Source organism: Bactrocera tryoni, chromosome 3 (assembly GCF_016617805.1).
Source record: "Bactrocera tryoni isolate S06 chromosome 3, CSIRO_BtryS06_freeze2, whole genome shotgun sequence".
NCBI lineage: Eukaryota > Metazoa > Arthropoda > Insecta > Diptera > Tephritidae > Bactrocera > Bactrocera tryoni.
This window is the reverse complement of record NC_052501.1, coordinates 54,338,957-54,347,379: the sequence shown is the minus strand read 5'-3', so window position 1 is coordinate 54,347,379 and position 8,423 is coordinate 54,338,957.

Genomic DNA, 8,423 nt, shown 5'->3' with positions numbered 1-8,423 from the left:
CAAAAAGTATCGCGAATTTTGTGTTTTTTCAAAAATTATTTATTTATTCATGAATATCTGTTTTGTCCCCTTCAAAGTAATCCCCATGAGATATTATACACTTGTGCCAACGGTTTTTCCAATCTTCGAAGCTCTTCAATAAATCATTTTTTTTTATCTTCTTCAGCTCCTCCTTCGATGCCGTCTTTATCTCGTCAAGGGCCTCTTCAGTTTAGGGAACAGGAAAAAGTCACAGGGGGCCAGATCTGGGGAATACGGTGGCTGCGGCATCAATATTGTGTTGTTTTTGGCCAAAAAGTCGCGCACAAGCAACGATGTGTGAGCAGGGGCGTTATCGTGGTGCAAAAGCCAATTTTTGTTCTTCCACAAATCCGGGCGTTTCTGGCGGATTGCTTCGCTCAAATTGCGCATAACTTGCAGGTAATACGAGTATTCCTTATAGACCGTTCTTCCCTGTGGCAAGAACTCATGATGCACTACGCCCCTACAATCGAAGAAAACTGTCAGCAAACTGTCGCGATACTTTTTGAACACACCTCGTATATGTCTCATACTATACAATTGGTACTATTGAGTATAAAAACATTCGACGCATGGTGACGTTTCATTTAAATCCGTTTATCTCGCCAAAAATGCCTCAACTTGACTGTCCAATAGAATCACGCTATGCCCAGCTGAGCGGAATCATCTATATAGTAACTATAAGTTTAATTTTCGTCAATTTCTGTGAAGTTATACCTTATTCTGGAAAATATAGTGCCCAATTTTGAATATCTAAAATGGTAAGTATCGATGTTGTTTCGATTTTACTGTTCATTTTTGTGCGTGGTGAAATTTCACTGACATTCAAACGAGTGTTTACATAAAAATTGAGGTTAGGTTTGTTTATTCAACAATAGTAGTAGCCAATTTTGAATATAGAACCCGAGTTTTAACTTGCCCTTGTCCTCGGAACCCGGCGATTCCCGACGATAACAGCTGGTCCGGAAACGCCTGGAAATCAGGCATGGAAATTTTCCCGGTTCTGTCGGGAAATGTTCCCGATTTTTATTCACAGTTTGTAGAAAAAAATATTCGGCCGGTTTCGAACCCTTGGCTGCGCAAGTGACCTGCCAGCTTAACCACTACGCCACGGGCGACTTTGAAATGTAGATCTCAAATATGATAGACCTTCGCTAAGCTGCTAAACCGGTTTGACAGACAATGAAGAAAATGAATCTCCGAATGGAAAAATGCACTACGATAGGGACTGATGGATGTGCGGTCATGCTGTCAGATATCGGAGCAGTCAACGAAATTCGCACAAACTTAACAACAGTATTTCAAAGTTAGTGAAAGTACGATTAATCGAAAACGTTGCCAGTGCCATACGAGAAGTCGACAAATTCTTCAAGAACTCATTTCCAAAGCGTGTGACTGTATTAGCAAAGATACTTGGTGAAAAAATTTTCCAGTTGTGTGAAACAAGATGGGTAGAGAGGCACAATGTCGTCCTTCAATTTGTTGCGAAGTTACCGTTGATCATCGAAGCTCTGTCAAAAATCAGTGAGTGGAAGAACAGAGAAACAGCAGGCAAAGCAACAATTCTCATATCGGCTTTGTGCAAGTTCGAATTTATCGTCGGGCTCTTCTGTCTCAGCGACATTCTATCGCTCACCCATTCGCTCAGCGTAGTTCTTCAAAAGAAAGCAATTGATTTGGCGAAGGCATCAAAAATGATTGGGAAGTTGCTTGCCACGTTGGAAAAAAATAGGTAAAAAGTTGATGAAAAATTTCGATTGATTTATTCAGAAGCCAAGAAAATGGCAGAAAAACTCGATATTGACGAAGCGAAACCGAGAACATGTGGTCGATAAACGAAACGTGAAAATTACGACGTGAAAGCTTGCGAAGATTACTACAGGGTCTCTGTCTACATAACTCTGCTGGATACAATCAAAGAAGATATGGAAGCTCGTTTTTCACAAGAAGTTTTGGATGGTTACCAATTGAGTGTGTTGCTCCCAGAAAAAGCAAGTCTTTTAAAAGAAAACGAAATCGATGATCTAATCGGATGCTTGATAGAAAAATTCGGGAATCTTCTGGATGATAAAAAGCGTACAAAAATTGAAATTCAAAGGTGAATTAAGCTACTGGCAATGTCACTGGCAGCAGCAACAAAAATTTGAAGGCAGCGAAATTCCAACTCTGCACTGAAAACATTAAGAAAATGTACACTGTGTAATTCTGTACACGTCCCGTAACAAACGCGAGCTCTGAACGTTCTTTCTCTTATCTTCGCCGCATCAAAACATGGCTTAGGACGACCATGCTCCAAGAAAGACTAGTTGGATTAGCGTTGCTTCATATGCATCATGACATCGATATCACCGCCGAAGAAGTCATCGAAAGATTCGCAAAACTTGGCAGTCATCGTTTTGCGGTATGAAACACGCAATGTAAAAGGATTTTTCTGTTTGAATTTTTAATAAAATGAGCCACTATGTAATGCATGCATATCGTTGACTTTTCGATTATAACCACTTTGTTTACCTAAAAATTGGAATTGATAATTTTTATTTCATATTTGTACTGTATTTCTCTCGCAGTAATAAGTTTGAAACCCAAATCGAAGGATAAATTCAATTTCCTCCCCCCCAAGAATCGTCTCTGGATCCGCCACTACCTCAGAATACATTTAAAAATGTCGGGAGCAAGCATTTATTGTAATTTTTTCTTTTTTTTCCTTTAGATTAAGATCTGTTTTCGGAAATGTTTGTTTAAGATAAAATATGTATAGTCTTAAGTTATAACTTTCTACTTTTGTAAATAATTTGCATTTTTGTTTCTTTTTGGTCTCAATAAATGAATTCGAATTTGAATTTGACCTCTGACCAAAAACAAACATACATACACATATTCAAAATTTCGTACTTTTATGTCCATAATATATACCAAATATATTAACAAAGTGCATACGGGAGCATACCTGCAGATTACCAATTCCGTTTCGCGCTCTCCTTCTATTGCAAAAATATAGAAGCGTACCTTATGATTACATATTTTACTAAAAAAGTAAAGTCAAAATTAGGGCATAACTAAACGCTGCTAAATTTATTTTAATTTAAAACTCAAACATACAAAAAGCTCAGGTAGACAACAATTATTAATGTGAAAAATATATATTCAAGCTTACGTACATATACATACAAGGTCTGTCGCAAAAGAAACAGAACTTTTTAAATATAATTGTTTCTGGTGGCGCTACCCATTGGTGGGTATATGAAATAAAAAGTTTGAACTCTTGTTGACATTTCGTAAAAATTTTAAGACAATTGGATAACTACAATCGATGTTATGGATCAAAAAGTGACAGCAGCTTTTGGTCATCGGTCGTAAAATTGAAAGAGCAAATATTAAATTTTGTTTTAAACTTGGGAAAACGTTTACTGAAACACTTCAAATAATGAAAAAAGTTTATGGTGATCAGTGCCAATTCCGTAGTAATGTGCATGAGTGGTTTAAGCGATTCCAAGAAGGTCGTGAGGACCTCTGTGACGATCAGAAGTCGGTGGTCTTCAGAAGTCAAAACTAAAGAAAATGCTGATTTGTTTTTACGATTCCGAGGGTATTGTAGACCGCGAGCTCGTCCCACCTGGCCAACGATTAATGCTGTGTTTTACCTTGGTGTTATGAAGCGTCTTTTGTCACGAATTCGTCGTACTCGACCACAATACCGTGAGGCAAGGTCCTGGCGCCTGTTGCACGATAATGTGCCGTGTCATCGGTCGACGCTTGTCACTGATTTTTTGACAAAAAACTCCATATTAATCATTAATCCCTCACCCTACTCACCTGATCTGGCACCCTGTGATTTTTACCTATTTGGAAAACTTCATTTTCCCATTCAAACATTTCAGCTATCCAAAAGGCGACGACCGATATTCTCAAGAGCATTCCGAAAAATGAACTTAAACACTCATTTGAAATGCTAATTGACCGGGCTAAATGCTGTATCGAAGCACAAGGAAACTACTTTGAATAAAAAAAATATAACTTTTGAAAAATATTAATTTTTTGTTCTTTTTTTAACAGTCCTGTTTCTTTTGCGACAGTCAATATATTAAAACATACATATACACATATCTTTTCAAAGTCCGAATTGGCAAATATTCGGCAATACACCTTGTTCTTTGGCAAACAAAAACTAGTTGGATTGCGTACAAAAAGCGAATTGATCTCTCTAACGAGCTCTCAATTGCTTAAGATTACCATACTCATAAACACACAAATAATTCGTACATACTTATGTAAATAGCGCATTGATCTCCTCAGTGAGCTCTCAATTGCACAAAACATAAGTGCCTTCATAAGCACATACATACAAGTCCAAGTATTAGGGTGTACCCAAATAATAACATAAAGACGTAAAAGGTGTTTATAAATTAAAAGTGCGGATATTTGCAAACTTAAAACTTCAATAAAATAAATAAATAATATTATTTTGCAAATAAACAGAAACGATAATAATAACACGAAATAACATAATCGTTTGTTAGCAACCTAAACTGAAAGTTAAAACATTTACTAGAAAAGCTTCAATTTAATTTCCTTATTCAAATCAGATTATTCTGAGGAAAATTTAATTCGTTTGAGAAATATTTTAGTACACAATATATCAAAAAATTTGCTGAAGCTACACGCTTAAAACAGGTTGTTAAATGCATTTCACAAAGTGACAGTTTAATAAGATACTGCACTAGATTTGCCTCCTCACCGATTCACGAAAACTTTGAATCGTTATTAGAAGTAAAAGGCCAAATTGTTAAAAGTTTTAGGACTCGCCTCCAAACGGCTCAAAACGCCATTGTAGATTCTGACGACTCAGATCTACCACAAAACTTTAAATTATCTGCTACCTCAATATACGAAAACTGCTTGGACCAGTACGAAGAAACAAAAACTATGATCTCCGATCAACTAAAGCTAATAAAAGCAATTATACCTACTCCCCACAGTAGAGTAGAACTGCCACAAATAGACACAGTCAAAAGGCAAGATCAGGCATCCAACTGGAGGTGCCCGCATGTGATACAGAAACATTCTATGGAGGTTATTAAGAATGGCCGTCCTTCCGGGACATGTTTACAGCCGTTTACATCAACCATCCAGAACTATCAAAAGAACATAAATTGTATCACCTCCGATACAAGACAAAAGTTCAAGCAGGCGTCATAGTAAACCAGTTCGCCCTTAATGACGATAATTTCAATTTGGCTTGGGAAGCTTTAAAAGCGAGATATGAAAACGAAAGAATACTGGTCGAAAAACAAGTAACGACACTAAAGAACTTGCCAAAAATTAAGAAAGAAACAAGTGTAGAATTCATCAAACTTGAATCCACTGTTTCAAAGTGTTTGTCGGTTCTATCGACACTAAATATTCTGGTAAACATTTGCACCGCCGCATTACCAGAAAAGTCGTTACTTCTATTGGAGCAATCGCTCTCATCGAGAAGAAGATGCTCAACGTGGCAACAAATGAAAGATTTTCTCACCACCCAATATGAAATTGCGGAAAGGGTAGAAGAAAAAATAATTAAAACTAAGAACATTAAACACGACCAAAATAGAAGCTTAAATAGACCCCAAGTTGTACAAGCGTCATGCGAACTATGTAAAAGAGGGCATAAACTTATATCTTGCGAGAAGTTTAAAAGCTTAAAAGTTAACAAACGAAATAATTTTGTCAGGTCAAAAAGACTTTACACAAATTGCCTGTCACAATAGCAAATTTAAATGCTTATATTGTCATAAAAGACACCATACAATGCTTTATTACACATATCCCCTCTCACACCAAAAAAGGGCGCATACAAAAAAAAACACGGGTTTAATTGTAAAAGCAAATCCTGAAACCCAAAATTGTAAAAATTGCCAAGAGACACCCTGTTGCTCAAAGGTGCAAAAAGCTCAAACGCTGCACAGCGACACACAAAGTGGACTAGTTACACAACTAGTTACCATACCAACTTAAGTTGAGCAAAAATCAAATCAATACCTTAATTCACAATTAAAGAAATTTCAATAGATAGGAAAACTTCCCCGAATATTAAATAAAACTCTAGAAGATCAGTATTGTAAGGGCTACTCGAAAGCCACAACTACTCGATCAAATAATGGCCGGTACGTCGTAGGACTACCATTAGAACCACAATTTCCCAACACTCCACAAATTGGTATAAAAACAAAGTCAGAGTTACCTCTCACAGTCCATATATTAAAAGCACATACAACTTTTCGGCTCCGAAGAATGGCTTTCGCCAATAATGAAAAAAAAACACACAATCCTGAACGACTACTTAAGCGCACTACTACTTGTCAAATTACAAATTTTCGAAAAAGTCGAAAAATCGACACCTATAATACATTATAAGACAACTCAAAATTAACGTTAAGGGATCCCTATGCGATACTGTGACGCACCGGGAAAACCTTACAAAAAAGCAAAGGTCGCTCATATCGCATCTACATAAGCGCTCCTCATATTGGTGATTATGGAACTCAGGTGTAAAAAGCTTCAAATTAATTATGAAAAATTGTGTCATTGTAAACAAGAGTCGATTCACTGTGCGCTCGCAAGATCCCTCTAGTTTAACAGCCACAGGGTATGTTTTCAAAGGCGCACCCATTCTCGCCATACCTGAGCCAGGCATGGAGTTGCCGTCCTTAATAAGCCGAAAAAGAGTAAAAGAAGAAAAAACGTTAACTTCGGTTGCACCGAAGCTAAATACCCTTCACAGGTGCATTGCTGTTAGTAACTATGTGTTCAGTTTGTATGGAAGCAACATATATGCTATAGTAATCCGTTCTGAACAAGTTTTTTAAAGATTACATTGCTGCTTTAGAAAAGAATATGTACCAAATTTCGTGAATATATCTTGAAAAATGTAAAAGTTGTCTATACAAGAACTCGATTCCGATCGTTCAGTTTGTATGGCAGCTATATGCTATAGTTAACCGATCTGACCAATTTCTTTGGAGATTACATTGTTGCCTTTGAGAATAACATATACCGAATTTCGTGAATATATCTTGTCAAATGTGAAAGTTGTCCATACAAGAACTTGATTCCGATCGTTCAGTTTGTATGGCAGCTATATGCTATAGTTAACCGATCTGAACAGTTTCTTCGGATACTACATTGTTGCCTTAGAAAATAATATATACCAAATTTCGTGAATATATCTTGTCAAATGTGAAAGTTTTCCATACAAGCATTTGATTCCGATCGTTCAGTTTGTATGGCAGCTATATGTTATAGTGGTCCGATATCGGCAGTTCCGACAAACGAGCAGCTTCTTGAAGAGAAAATGAAGTTTGCAAAATTTCAAAATGATAGACAGACGGACATGGCTAAAACGACTCAGCTCGACATACTGATCATTTATATATATATATACTTTATAGGGTCTCCAACGATTCCTTCTGGGTGTTACAAACTTCGTGACAAACTTAATATACCCTGTTCAGGGTATAATAAAACTGCAACAATCGCAAATATAATAAGTCGTCAGTGAAATTAAATAGTGAAATTAAATAAATAAGCAAAATATGTAAATGTCATTTCATGTTCTTTGGATGTAAGTCAATTCCCTGATTACAAAAATAACATTCAAATACTCCAACTCCTAGATCACGGCGCTTCTGTTACCAAGGAGCATACTCGGCATTACTGAGAATGCCACTGTCAATATTTTCATAAATGACGATAACTGGTTGGATGGCACACTCTTCAAAATTGATACACAATTGATGAATGGTTTAGAGTTTGCCAAGCAGACTGGCGCCTTGTCATTTGAAAATTTTAAATGAACGCTAATGTGATCTCTATAAAAAGAGTCATTTGACTTCAGACCCACAGAGTTCAGAGCTTTGCTGAAAACCATAGGTTTTGATGTCGATTGGCAAGATTTCTGAAGAAATACTTAACCAATCTTCAGAAATTGTACAAAGATCTTTGAGATATAATTCTTTAAGACTTGAACGAAGGTGTTTTTCGATTAAAACAATTGAAAAACAAGTAATCAAAGGCTAAGTTCGGGTGAACTGAATATTTTATACTCTCGCAACTTGCACGAATCAAAGTCAGGGAAATACCTTTCGATGTAAAACGTCAACCAGAGAATCGAAATCTAAGCAGTTTTCTATAAACAAGGTCCAAAGTAAATAGAACTTTTTGAATCTAGCGCCCTCTGGTGACGCCATCCATAGGTTGACTGGTGCGTTAGAATCATTTCATAGATTGGAAGTGAAGTTATTGCGTTTTAAGTGTCAGTATAATTGTATGATCTCTGCGGAAATGAATTTCGAACAAAGAGTCAACATTAAATTTTGTTTTAAAATTGGTAAAACTTGAAACCAGTTTATTGCGATGATCGCCTA